This window comes from Haemaphysalis longicornis, unplaced genomic scaffold (assembly GCF_048455015.1).
Source record: "Haemaphysalis longicornis isolate Haplotype H1 unplaced genomic scaffold, Haemaphysalis longicornis Haplotype H1 scaffold_1, whole genome shotgun sequence".
NCBI lineage: Eukaryota > Metazoa > Arthropoda > Arachnida > Ixodida > Ixodidae > Haemaphysalis > Haemaphysalis longicornis.
This window is the reverse complement of record NW_027526203.1, coordinates 156,065,353-156,079,882: the sequence shown is the minus strand read 5'-3', so window position 1 is coordinate 156,079,882 and position 14,530 is coordinate 156,065,353.

Sequence of the window (14,530 nt, the reverse complement as noted above, 5' to 3'; positions counted from 1 at the left end):
TTTCCCGCCCTCCTCCTCCTGGCATGTTCGCGCCCTTTTCGAGCAGCGTCTGTTGCGTGCCGCCGAAGCTTGGGCAAGTCGCGGAAGAAGTTCGTCGCATTCGTAGGGGCCGCGGTTGTTTTCTTGCCACACTTTGAGTGCTTCTGGTCGTTGTCGCAGACGTTGACTTGTACGTTTTCCGCCGTGCGCTCTGTAGGTCATGGTCGGAAGCAGCAAACTGCACGACGCGAACCGTCACGACCGGTGCCGGCTGGTAGCCGAAGGCAAGCGTTCGGACATCTTTTCTCTCGCCATGCCGCGGATCTTACGAGTAGTTTTGAAGTCCGCGCCGAGTATTGAATAACCGTTGTGCTCACCCTGCTTTTTGTAGCAGGAATCTGCTTTGTATGGAGCTCGAAGTTTTAAAAGTGTCGCCGGTCGAGTTTTTTGCCTTTGTTAACTCTTACGAACACTGCGCTAACGGTTCCCTGCACTGACCTGTCGTTCCACCTTTGTCCAACGTCTCCTATAGACTGTAGTCTTATTGTGTTCGGTTAGTTTCGAAATATTTTCTCTTTTCCGTCATGCTGGAGGTACGCAGGCGAACCTGTATTATGTTGCACTGAACCCGATCGTTCGCCCCGCAGGGGGCACCTTGTGTACTCAAGGTGTTTTGGTGAGTAGCGCCACCACGGTCCCGAGCTCCGCAGGGGTGCCTACTGCCGTAGGCACTTGGTGACTTGCAACACCACGGACCCGAGCACACGTGGGTTGGACCCACCCACGCCCCGGCTGTGCGTGGCTGAGCCATGTCCGGGGAAAAGGGAATCCTGGTGGCTGAGCCAAAGCCGGGATTGTTTTGGACCTTCATGGCCCCCCGGTAGAGGCAACACACCACTTTGGCCCCTGCTTCTCGCAGACGGTGCCCCCGGTCTGACCCGCCCGGGGGGAACCAGCCAGTCGCCTTTTCCTGCCTCCCTCTCAGCTCTTTCACCTTCCTGTCTTCTTTTCTACCCCTACCCTGTCATCTCTTCTTTTCCTCATTTCCACACATTTCCAGGCGGCGAGGGTTAACCCTGGGTAAGGAATCAACCTTGAGGACTTATACAGGGTTATAGCAGCTATGTATGGCTAACGCGCATCTAGCGCGTTCCCAGGTTGGGCTCGGTGGGGGGCGGCCAGCATAGCTGCTGAATTGATTTCACTTGTTATGGCAACAAGATTTTCTGCATCCCATGATCGTCCTCCAAAACGGGGACACAACGAAGCAGTCCAGCAATTTTTCACTCCTAAAAAGTCAGAAAATTTCCTAAAGTTCCATGTCATGCACTGTGAAAAAGAAGGCTTGTCAATGAGACGTCTGTCACCATTCTTGGTAGCCAAAGTTCTAACGAATGAGCTAGGCGGCGGTTATAAAGTAAGCAAGTTGGGAAGCGGTGACCTTCTCCTAGAAGTACAAGATGCAGCTCAGTGTGCCAAGTTGACGAAAATAACCGCTGTTGGCGACAATCCTGTGAGCATCAGTCCCCACCGATCTATGAACACTACCAGAGGTGTTATCTCTGATGAAGATTTTCTGAACTTGTCTGAGCAAGAACTCCTGGGAGGGTTCGAGGGCCAGAATGTTGTGAATGTTCAACGAATCAAAATACGTAGAGATGGGAAGGAAATTTCGACCAAGCATGTAATCCTCACATTCTCGACTAGTGTACTGCCCGAGTCTGTCGAGGCAGGCTACGTTAAAATCCCTGTGCGTTTGTATATTCCAAACCCCCGACGCTGCTATAAATGCCAAAGATTTGGCCATGGTTCACTGAGCTGCCAAGGCAAGGCAGCATGTCCAAAGTGTAGCCTCCCCAACCACTCGTCTGACACCTGTGAAGCTCCACTCCACTGTGTAAACTGCATGGGAGAGCATGCCGCGTACTCGCGCTTGTGCCCGCAATGGAAGAAAGAAAAAGAAATAGTTGCTCTGAAGTATAAGGAAAACATTACCTTTAGGGAAGCACGACAGAGACTGTTCCTGACACACACTAGCTTTGCCGATGTAGCGCGACGGGGGGCGGCGCTACACTCGGTTCGAGTTCCCCTTGGAATCCTCCCAGTGAGGCCCCAAGGGACACCCCAAGCCCCCTCAGTGCCGGTGGCTAAGGCCACTGCACTTGCCACAAAAGAAGCATCAAGGGCTGCCCCAGCACCCCTTGATGCCAAATCTAGGCCCCTTGCTGGCACTGCAGTGCCGGTCCCTGCTGAGAGGCAGGCTGCCGCAACCAGCCAGCCTAACCCTGCTGACGAGGCTTCGCAAGAAGCCATGGACACAACGCCAAGCCCTCCATTGCGTGGTACGCTGATAGGGCGCGGCACGTCGCTCGACCGTTCAAAGCAAAAGACACCTAGGGTCACGGCTCCTGGGAAGGTGTCTTGAGCCTGGGAGGGTGACAGCATGGCACTTCCTTAATCCTTGTTCAGCATAAGCTGATGGTAACTGATAATGTAGTCCAATGGAACTGCAGAGGCCTCCTGAAAAACGTGGACGATATCTATGAATTGCTGTCACAACACCAAATAAGTATTATGTGTCTCCAGGAGACACACTTGAGGACGAACCAAACTAACTTCTTAAAGAACTACTCTGTATTTAGGAAAGACAGGGATGGCTGCATTCTGGAGGAGTTGCGATTATCGTGCAAAAATCAGTGGCATGCCAGTTCTTACCGCTACAGACCAGTTTAGAGGCTGTAGCCATACGAGCCATTATCTTTAATAAACTGGTAACAGTATGCTCACTGTACATACCTCCAGACCACGGGCTCTCCAGTATGGAGTTTGAAACATTAGTTGATCAGCTGCCAGAGCCGTATCTGCTAGTTGGGGATTGTAATGCTCACCACCCACTCTGGGGTTCTGCACGCACGGATGCTAGAGGACGCCTCGTTGAAAAGTTTCTGCTATCATCTGGAGCATGCATACTTAACAAGAAAGACCCAACATATTATAACACAACACATGCCACGTACTCCTGCATAGATCTCGCCATAGCCTCTCCAGTTCTGTTTCCAGCACTCTAGTGGAAGGTCATTAATAACTTGTACGGAAGTGACCACTTTCCAGTGAGCCTCAAGCTTGTAGACAATAAACAAGACAACACTCCATGCCCACAAAAGTTCAAGGAGGAGGCCGCAGACTGGAAAAAATTCAAAGAGCTCTCTGAGTGTCACTATACACTTATAGACAACCTTGGTATTGATGAAGCTGCTGAGACTCTGACCATCCATATAATTGAAGCTGCGCTGAAGTCCATCCCCCAGACTTCTTCTAGTAGGGTTGCTAAGCCGAAACCTTGGTGGAATGATGATTGCAGGCAGGCCCGTAAGGAACAGAATAAGGCATGGGGTGTCTTGCGTAGGTGCCCAACGACTGAAAATTTGGTACTTTTCAAGCGGGCAAAGGCCAATTGCAGACGGATTCGGCGTATTGCGAAAAAAGAAAGCTGGAATCGTTTTGTGTCATCAATCACATCATATACTGACACGCGGAAAGTATGGAGGAGAATTAAAGCACTCCGAGGAAGTAACACTCTTACGTACCCTTTGGTCAGCACAAGTGGAGACACCTTACAAGACCAAGCGAATGCCCTAGGCAAGCATTTTGAGTATGTATCAAGCTCAGCTCACTATTCAAATAACTTCCTGAGACACAAGAATGCAGAGGAACGGAAGATTGTACGTGACAAACGGCAGTCTGAGGTAGGGTATAATTGCCCCTTCACTATGCAGGAGCTTAAAGTGGCGCTCACTACTTGTGGTTAATCATCACCAGGTCGAGACCGAATAACATACACCATGATTAAGCACCTGCACGACGACACGCTAGAAGCGCTCTTACTGTTGTTTAACAAGATCTGGCGTGCAGGGCAATTTCCAAAAGTGTGGAAAGAAGCTATTGTGGTGCCGATTCTAAAGGAGGGGAAAGATCCATCACTTGCAACTAGTTTCAGACCGGTCGCTTTAACCAGTTGCTCATGCAAGGTCTTCGAAAAAATGATTAACCGTCGCCTTATCTATTTTCTTGAGTACCATGGTATTATAGACAATCGCCAGGCGGGTTTTCGCTCTGGTAGATCGACAGCAGACCACCTAGTGGCTATTGAATCCTACATCAGGGATGCATTTGTTCATAAGCAGCATTGTTTATCAGTTTTCTTTGACCTCTAGAAAGCTTACGACACAGCCTGGCGTTACGGTATTCTTTGCGATCTTCGTCGCCTTGGAGTTTGTGGAAACATGCTGAACAGTTTGAAAGATTACCTTTCGGAGCGCACCTTTCAGGTTAGGGTTGGAAATGTCCTCTCGAGGATGTTCGTCCAAGAAAATGGAGTGCCGCAGGGTGGTGTGCTCAGCTGCACCCTTTTTATTGTTAAAATGAATTCCTTAGGAACTGCACTGCCTCGCTCCATATCCTACTCGCTATATGTTGATGATGTGCACATTGCGTTTAAATCATGTAATATGTCCATTTGTGAGAGGCAAATCCAACTAGCTGCAAACAAACTTACAAAATGGGCAGATGAGAATGGCTTCTGTTTTAACCCAGAAAAAAGCACGTGTGTGGTCTTCTCTAGGCAGCGTGGTATCCGCCCAGATCCTGTTATTAAACTCAATGAAACACCCATAGCAGTAAAAAAGGAGCACAAGTTCCTTGGGGTTGTGCTTGATGACAAACTTTCATTCATTGCACACCTCAAATGCCTTAAAGTTAAATGTTTGAATACAGTCAGGATCCTGAAAGTCCTCTCACACCAGTCTTGGGGTACTGACACAAAGTGCCTATTGGCCTTATTCAATAGCCTTGTGAGGTCCCGCATCGACTACGGGTGTCTTGTTTATCAATCTGCCGCGAGAACAGCACTAAAGATGTTTGACCCTGTCTACCATCTTGGCCTTCGTCTGGCTACAGGCGCTTTCCGAACAAGCCCTGTTTTAAGCCTGTATGTGGAAGCCAATCAGTGGTCTCTTGAAACACAGCGGAAGTATACTGGGTTGAATTATGCTCTAAAAGTGACATCCTTGACCGGACACCCGAACAGCACTCTAGGTAACCAGGCAATCAAGCTTTTTGAAAAGCGACCTGCCATGGCTGAGCCATTCCTTCTGTCGGTGAGGGCACTGGCCGCAGACCTGGGAATATCCTTCACTGACGCTCAGAAAACCAGCTTTGCTGACTTTGTCCCTCCATGGGATCTCTGCCCTATCTCTTATGATCTCTCTTTTATGAAGATTCACAAAAGAACCTCTCCAAAGGAATTAATTATGCAGCATTTTTTGTTTTTGCAGAACAAGTACAGAGCATCTGAGTTCTACACAGATGCGTCCAAGTCAGCTGGTGCAGAATCATGTGCTGCACATGGTCCCAACTTTTCCACGTCTAAGACTATGCCTGAAGCCACATCTATATTCACTGCTGAAGCACGCGGCCTTGTATTGGCTGTAGAATATATTATTGAGAACAATGTCCAAAAGTCAGTGATATTCACTGATTCTCAAAGTGCTGTGCAGGCTTTAGCGTCAGGAAAGTTACAAAAAAATCCAGTCTTTAATCAATTGCTAAAACTACTGTGCTCAGCCCACAAACAAAAACTTGAAATCACTGTCTGTTGGGTCCCAGGTCACTGCAGCATAGCCGGAAATGAGCAAGCAGACAGGAATGCTGTAACTGCAGCTCTTCGGAGTGACCTAGATATTGAAAGCGTCCCGTACGAGGATCTTAAAGCGTACGTACGTAAGAGGCTGCGCGACCAATGGCAGGAAGATTGGAATGGGGAAACAGCAAACAAATTGCACATGGTAAAACCCAAGTTAGGTAGATCGATCTGTGAGAAACGAGACAGGATCACAGAGGTTACTCTCTGTAGACTGCGCATAGGCCATACCCATGCTACACATGCGTACCTATTGAAAGGAACAGAACAGCCACGCTGCTTGAGGTGTGGAGGGTCGCTATCAGTCATTCACGTACTGGTAGAATGCAAACTACTTGAACCGCAAAGAAAGCTTCATTTTCCAGAATTGTACACACGCATGATCCCTCAACACCCATTGCTGTTTTTATCAGACGAGCCACTTTTCTCTACTAACCGTGTTTTTAAGTACCTCTCAGACGTAGATTTTTTAAGGTATGTGTCGTATCACCCGTGAGCCGAGCCACCATCGCACGCTAGAACCCGGTAGGGCCACTCATTGCTACCGCAAAGACGGTGGCAAGGGGTGCACGTAGAAAATGCCTGTCATAGTGTCAAATGTTTTTACTTGGCCCTCTACACCAACAGAAATCTGAGATACCTTTTATTATGTATTCTCTACTTTATATTCTCACTTGAATAATCCTCACCATAGTACTGGCGCTCTTTGGCCTTGATGCCCTTGCGCCAAGGAAACCTAACATCATCATCAACCCGATCGTTCGAAATTTACGTGTAGCCTTTAGTCTGGACGTAGGGTTTACCGGCTCGCGCGCTGGAGCGAATTCACGAGACGCGAAAGTTCAGATTCCTCGCATTTCACAGTCAGAAGCGCGTCTTCAAGATGGCGTCTTCAGTGCGCTGTTGGAGGAAGAGTTGTGATAGAATACACGCCGCCGTGATTGGAAGATTTTGTGCTAAAAGCCTGGCTTTGTGATGGACGTGAGAAACGAAAGCTCCCGTGTGTCATTTAGCACGTGCTATTCCAAGGTTCCCACGTGGCTTAGGTTAATCTGTAGTCCGCCAAAACGCTACGACTTATAAGCCCTGGCATTGCTTCATCGCATGAAACCTCAATTTAAACTTTTTGCAACCGCAAAAGTTTTTCTATAATTTTATCCGTTCATTAGCCGTGGCACCTGTCGCATGCGTTGGTTATGTTTCTGATACAATCCGCGCGTCTGCTTTGTATGTGTTTTCGTATTTTCATGTCAGCCTTTTTGTTGGGCGTCTGTGTACTGTTGTGCTTATTATATATTGAGTTGTGAGTTTGCACAGAGTTAAACTTCGCTGTTATGAACAGGTGTTAGAAAGTTCAGATCGTATCCTTTGAGGAATCATGCTGGAAACAGTCGATACAGTGTACTGGAAGTGTACCATCTTCTAGTACACGTTACAGTCAATAGTTATCTTTTCTGCTTAATTTTCTTGATCTGTCCGGGGATGGGAGTTTTCGAACTGCAGTTGCAATTTTGAGAAATTGATAATATGATAAACGTAGTGTAACACATGTTTTCTTTTTTTAAGGTTTTCGGCTTGAACAGAAAAGGGTGCAGGGACAGGTTTCGTGTTCCAAGTGGGGCTGCCTCTTTTTTTTTTTCGTTCAAAGCAGCAACGATGTAGTCGTGGGGGGTGTGGATAATGATTGTAATCTTAGCCTGACATAACTATCGCTTCTCGGAAAGTCTGTTGGCAGTGCGGTACTGACCTCACCCGCATAAAACCGTTGCCCCGTTCGTGCCGAATGTGTGTATGCGGTTAGCACTGGGCGTTGCGTGAGCCTATCATCGGGATGGAGAAAATGTTGGTGGTTGTTGACTCATTGCTACGGTGTTCGGTCGAGACTGGGGCATCTTGCTGAATCGCGCTAGTGTTAGACGTTCGGTCAGCATAACAGAATTTTGGTCTTGGTGCAGGTTGTTTCAGTGGCACTACTAGCTCATAGTATTCCTTTTTTTTTTTTTTTTCATTTTGTCGCATCAGGGGTGGATGTGTGCACAATATTTGGGATTTTCCACCCTCAAGTCTTCCAATTGTGGGGGTAATCTATGGCATGAAAGTAGGCTTAAGAGGGAATGAGAATCCTTGTTTGGGTGGCAGTTCTCAAGTCTGGTGGCAGACTCTCTTGGTTTCCTACTTTCTTCTCTCTTCCTATGTTTAAGCCTCCTGTCATAGGCACTGGATATTGCACCTGCTGCGGTGGCTCAGTGGCGAAGGCGTTGTGCTGCTGAGCACGAGGACGCAGGTTCGATTTCCGGCTGCGGCAGCCGCTTTTCTGATGGAGGCGAAAAGCAGAAACGCCTGTGTGTATGAGATTTCAGTGCACGTTAAAGATTCCTGGGTGGTCAAAATTAATCCGGAGCCCTCCACTACGGCACGCCTTATCGCCTGCGTTGCGTTGGTGCGTTAAACCCTACAATTAATCAATGAACCGGTCACTGCCCGGAGGGCAACACGGAGCCAGCGACACCGAGCACCGCCTTCAACAGATACGTGCAACACCGGGTCAGTCACCGCGCGCCAGCACATTCGTGACTGAGGCGCACTCCTTTCTCGCCGCACCCGGTGAATCATATTTGTAGCCACTTTTATGCTCAAAATAAAATGCGCTATTCTACTAATTCTGCCGCACAGTGCACGAGAACGAAGACGGATTTTCTCAGCTGTACTCGCACAGAGTTAAAATGTCGGAACAAACTGGCGTGACACCCAGAAGGGAAACACATGCGCGGGATAGCTCGCGCATCTTCGGACTGGCCTGCACAACTTTCTCATGATCTGCGTGTTTTGGTTCAAAGGAAAGAGTACTTTATTTTTTTCCAGTCCCCTAAAGAGGATGTTTCATTTGCTAATACGGTATCAGACGTGCGATGTTTCAGTGCGTTAGCTGATCAATATTAGTGCACTTGTTGAAGTAAGTTGTTGACTGCAGAGCTACTGACTGAGCAGCATGGATGGTACACAGTGGTCTCATCTAAATGTTGTACTTGGCATATGCAACAGTATGAAATTCACACGTGTTTCTGTGTATGGGAAGCAGTGACGTTAATGAATAGAACGCACCGTCGAATATGATGTCTCGAGAGCTGAAAATCCCATGCTGATTTTTTTCATTCATGACTTCGGCTACAAGAATCGAAATATTAAAAAGGTGTGCGTCAGGCACACCATGTCATCCTCTTTTCATGTCTTTTTGTTCGCTTCTGCTGGAGCACCGCACGGCCGATGTCACCCTCTCCAACGTTACGGATAGAGAAAAATACATAGCTATGTGTTTTTGTTGGCCCTTCCACCAATAAGCTTTACAGGTTTCTTGGTGCAACCCAGAACGGCAGCTGTATAAAAGCACGCCATGAAAGAAACTTTTCGCGAGAAGGCTATCAAGGAGCTTTCATTCAGATGAGGAGGTCAGAAAGGTTGGGGGGAGGGGGGGGGGGAGCATGACACCCAATAAGCTTATTGAAATTATTTTTGAATATTCATATTTGGCGATATTTTTCGCTCTGCATTAACGGCTCTGGCGTGAGAACTCATTTAGAAAGTAATTGTATCACTTTTATTACCTTCAGTTGCCAGAAAAAGCTTTAATCTCAACAAAAAAATAGTTGGATCGCAAACATTTGGTCCTGCATTTTGCATATTTTAAACTTTTATTGAAGCTGATGTCGGTATTTTTCTTACCCGTTCAGTGGATTGGACACCAGCCTTGCAGAGTTTTGTTTTGCAAGAAAAACCAATGACGGTATGGTATTCAATAGCTGAAGAAGCATTTAGGAACATCAGCGCCTAAAGAGTCTGCAACACATGTGGTTGTCTGCATTAAGTGCAGTTAAACCCTGATGTGACGAAGTTGACAAAAATTCGTAATTTCTCATTACATGCAGGTTTTTGTTACATGCAGGTTTCCAGTGAGGGCTTGCGTGAATTGAGCAGCAACGAAACCAAAATGCTAGACATCACTAGCAGTAAATTCACCCTTCTAGGATTTGTTTCACAGTGAAAACTGCGTGATTTCAGCCTGCTGTTTACCCACGAGTTTAGTAACTACATGGCACACTAAAGAAGCGAGGTCACTTACCCCCATATTTACAACTTAAGTATCACTTATGCTTTGGACACTTTTTGGTGCTTGACGCGTTTTAGGGACCACCAACCCTATGCTGAAAACACGCCTTTTCGCAAACTTGATGCTCTTTTCCGCACTCAACACTCGTGAGAGCGTGCCAGCTGGGATACTGTACCGGGTGTGGCGACGTTCTTCTTTCTCGCCAGCGGAGATGGGATTTAAAATTGTGAGCATGTCTTGGAAAGACAAAACTTTTCGTTTTCTGGCAGCAGAAATCATCACCGACGAACCAACACCACAGACAGCAATAAAGATTCGCGACTATACACGCCGACTAGGTATATACCTAACCAACACCGCACTCGCATGTGGAAACGCACGCTAGTTGGCAGTGCGAGTGAAATTCGCTAAATTGGTGCATTTCTCCAGACAATTTTTTAGAAAAAGTGCAAAATACAATGGCTCATCAGTGTAGCGCATTACATCGATGGTACCCGGGGCAACGTCTTTATTTCATAGAGGTCGCAAAAACATGGGTTTTAATGGGACGGGCAATGGGGAATTTAAAAATTTCATTAAATCCAGGGATTCGTTACATAGAGGTTCATTACATCCAGGTTTAACTGTACGGCTGTGGCCACGTGAAATAACGTATTAACCATAGAAAGGAACCGCTGGGTGATTACGCTGTAAAAACTGCATTTGTCCTCGTTGTGAACAAATATACTGCGCACTTATGCGTATTAGCAGCCTGCTACCCTATAACCACCTGCTCGTATTTCACAGCAGCACATAATGCACTCACTTACTCTGTTTTTAAAATGCAGTAACTATGGCTTCATACCTGCAAAAAAAAAGAGAGGAATCGGCGGAGAAATGCAAAGCCTTCATAGCAACCTTCACACTGTGCGGGCCTATAGCTCGGCAGGAAGGCGATATTATTCCATCAGCGCTGTCCTATTTGGAGGTGTCTACCATCTACAACATTTCTTGCTGCCATCGTTGCAGTATGTTGTAGGTGTGCACGCTTATAAAGTTATGCCAGACGCCTTTGTGAAGGTACGTTCGAGAGCGATGAAGGCGGTTTGGCGTGGCCCGACCGACCCAGGGTGGTGCGCGGCTGGTGCTGCAGTCGCTCGGCAAATTAGAGTGTCCGGTGCCTCTAGGCCCTGTGGCAAAAACACGGAGTGAAAAAAAAAGTACACCAACGTTGTCTTCAAAAGTAGCGCCATTTTTAATTGCTCAATTCTCGTCAGGCTGAAAGCAATCGAAGACGTGTTTGTGTTTTTGCACTTGGGCTAGAGACCGCTAGTGTAATTGAATTTGCAACTTTTTTAGTTCATGAAACTGTTGCTTATTTTCTCTTTGCATGTCTTCAAATACCTTTACTCAGTTATTTTGTTGTTAATGTAGAGCTTCCTGGCAGGCGTTTCCAGTGCTGCTGGTGCTTAATTCTGCTATACCAATCGCTCTCCTCTTTATTCCCAAATTGTATTCCTTAAGCTACGCTTGAAAGCCACTGGAGAGAAGCATTAATTCAGCAAGGCCTAACATTGTTGGTGAGTGTCTGGGCAGCCATGATAATGAAGAGGAAGTGGAATGGAGTCACGATAATCGCGTTCGAGAAACGCACGTGCGCTGAGCTAGGCCTTTTTTACCGAACGCGTGTGCAGCGCTTGCAGCGTTGCGTAGCCTGAGGGAGGCAGCAAAAACCGTGCCTCAAAAAACCTAGGCTTTCAGTGCTCGAACAAGCGTTAGCGTTGTATTCTTGTCGATGTCTGCTTGCACAATCGCACCGTTTGTCGTGTCGGTTTAGTGAGATGTCCCACGTGAAGAAGCTTGTGCCACAGCTGAGAAGCGGGACAAAATACTGCTGATGCAGAACGGTATCGCGACCCAGCTCGTAGCTCCTCGTGCGACCCCCTCTTTATCGCTGTAAACAGCAGGGACGTTTTCATTCTCCGCTTGATTGACTAACCATGGTGGCATCTCGCGAAGAGCGGCCGGGAAATCGTCCCCACGTGAGCTCAACCATTCTGCCACCGAAACGCCCTTGCCGACACCGCTGGCTTTTCATGGAGAGCAAACATTACTGGTGAGCCTTCGCACTGGGAATAGTTGGTGAGGGGAAGAAGAGGGAGAAAAAGGAGGGAAAGTGGGATGCAGAGAGAGGTCACTAGAAGAAGGAAAGGGAAAAGAGCAAAGGAAGGGAATTTGGAATGAAGGGGTGTACTAGAGGGGAAATAGGGGCCCGGGAAAACGAATGTGCTGTGGTGGTGGGAGTAGAGGGAGAGAAAGAGGGGAAGAGGAGGAGATAAATGTAGCATATGCAAGAGGGTGGGGTTCCCGGAGTAGGGAGAAAGTAGCGGGAAGGGGATGGGGAGGCTTTGGACGGGAACGAAGTGAGGAGGAGGATTGCGGTTGTGAGGAGAGGAGGAGGAGAATAAACATTTATTGAGCTCAAGTGCTGATGGCAGGGCACTCGCCCGGTGGAGGGCATCCTTATTCCGGGATACCCAGGCTGCGACCTGCCATCCAGGCCCTTTTGACCAGTTCTTGCTGGTGTCCAAGGTCCGGATCGACCAGACGAGCCATCCACTGCTCAAAAGTTGGGAAGGGGATTGGGGGTAGGTTTGGAGTTTGTTGGCACTCCCATACCTGGTGGTACAGGGTGCCCGGCGTTGGACAGAAATTGCAAAGGGAGGGATACTGAGTCGGGTAGATGGAATGGAGGAGGGTGCTGTGGGGATAAGAATTTGTCTGCAATCGCTGAAGAGTGGTGGCTTCTTCTCTGGTTAATTGAGGATGAGGTGGTGGGAATATTCTTCTGCCGAGCCTATAATGTTCCAGGACGTCTGAATACCGGAGAAGTGGGTCCGTTTTGGCGTCAGCGGAGAACATTCCGTCTCGGGTAATGGCCCGGTGTATGTACGCGCGGGCAGCGGTGTGAGCTGCCTCATTACCGTCGATGGATTCATGCCCAGGAACCCAGATGATTTCCATATCAGGTAGCTCTGCAATATTTTTCAGAATGGTCAGTGCTGGTGTAGAGATGCGCCCCCGCTGAGGAGATTTAAAGGGAGTCAGAGAAATGGGGATTCTGATATTCGAGCGGTGGGAGGGGAGGAGAACGCAGAAGGGGAGAGTGAGATGCAGTTGAGTGAGTTGGTAATGAGAATGGTGAGGCCGAGGTGGATGAGTTGTAATTATCATCACCAGCCTAGTTTGTGTCCACTGTAGGATGCAGGCCGGGCGTACTGACTTTTGACTGCCCCTGTGCCGCACTGTTCAACTTTATCCTCTGCCACCAAATTTTCTTATCTCATTCCTCTGCTGAGTTATTGGTCTTCCCTTACCTCTAGTCCCATCTCTCGGTTGTCACTCCATTACCGGGGCACCGTAGTTCCACTGGTTGCGCAGTCAATTCTCCAATATACACTTCCAGCCCAACCCCACTTCGTTCTCTTAATCTGAGCCAGAATATCATCGTCCTCACAAGTTTGGTGCCTAATCCAAGACGCACACTTTTTATCACTCATCGCTGGTTTTAGCATGCTTGGTGATAGGTAGGTTAGTGGGAATGGGGAAAGGGGAAATGCCAGGGGGAAAGAATGTAATGAGAGGGAGAGGTGGAGAAAGGGGAGGAAAGAAGCAGAAGGGGATAGTGAAGGGAAGGAGGAACAGGTATATGAGATTTTGATGGGGAAAGGATGCAGAGGGAAGGTCAGTGGAGGGCAAAGGGGAACAGAAGGGGAAAGACATGAGGGGCAAAGGTGAAGGACATGTGGGCAGACCTGGGAGGAGGTAGATAATAGTGAGAGAGGGGCCAGAGAAGAAAAGATAAGGCGAGAATGGAAGGGGATTGGAATGGGTGGGGGAGGAGGATTGGAGGGAGAGTAGAGAAGGGGAGAATGATAAGGTAGGATTGTTTCAGGGGCAGCAAAGGAGCAGGAGTGAGAGGCATAGAGGGGTCCAGGTAATCGGGAGAAGGGGACCGGAGGACGAGACATTTGGTGACAGTGGCGACCCAGATGCTATCCTCTTTTGACATTCGATATTGTTTGCAGCAAAGCAGGCAGATATGGGGTGAATTATTTACTGTGTGGGGTTTCCAGCCTGCTAGCTGGTCCGTCTGAGCATACGTATTTGGACCTAGCACGGAGTCCAGTGTTTGTTGTACAGTGAATAAAAGTACAAGGTGGGACATGACCTACAAGTACTGCTCCTTGTTCAAGTACATTTCTGTATTGCCAACCTAAATGGCCATTTCTGCCCCTAAAGACTTTAGGTTGGACTGCCAGCAAACTGAAATTTGTGCCGATTCAGACTCTTGATGGTACAGATTTCTGCTGGGGACAGTCGTGGGTAAGGGGTAGGTATAAATAAAAATCAGTCAGTCACAATAAAAAAGCAATCACAATGAAAACACTTCTAATGTACTTATGTATGTAACGTGATGAATGCACTCTAGCTGTAAAGCGAAATTTGAGCACAGCTGTTCAGATGCAGGGAGTTCTGGGTGTTTTATCGTAATAGTCCGTTCTGCGCTAGGAAATCTTCGATACACTGTAACTGTGGAACTACGCAGTATGCTCTGCTTGCACTTCCCCTCAGGTTCGTAGTGCTTTTTATGTGGATTAAAGCCAACTTCTCTCCTTTAATTCAGCCTTGCTAAGTGATGCAGCCACCATGTACTCAAAAGCTCATGTGAACATCTCCCTTGGTGCACTGAATTTGTCAATAGCGAG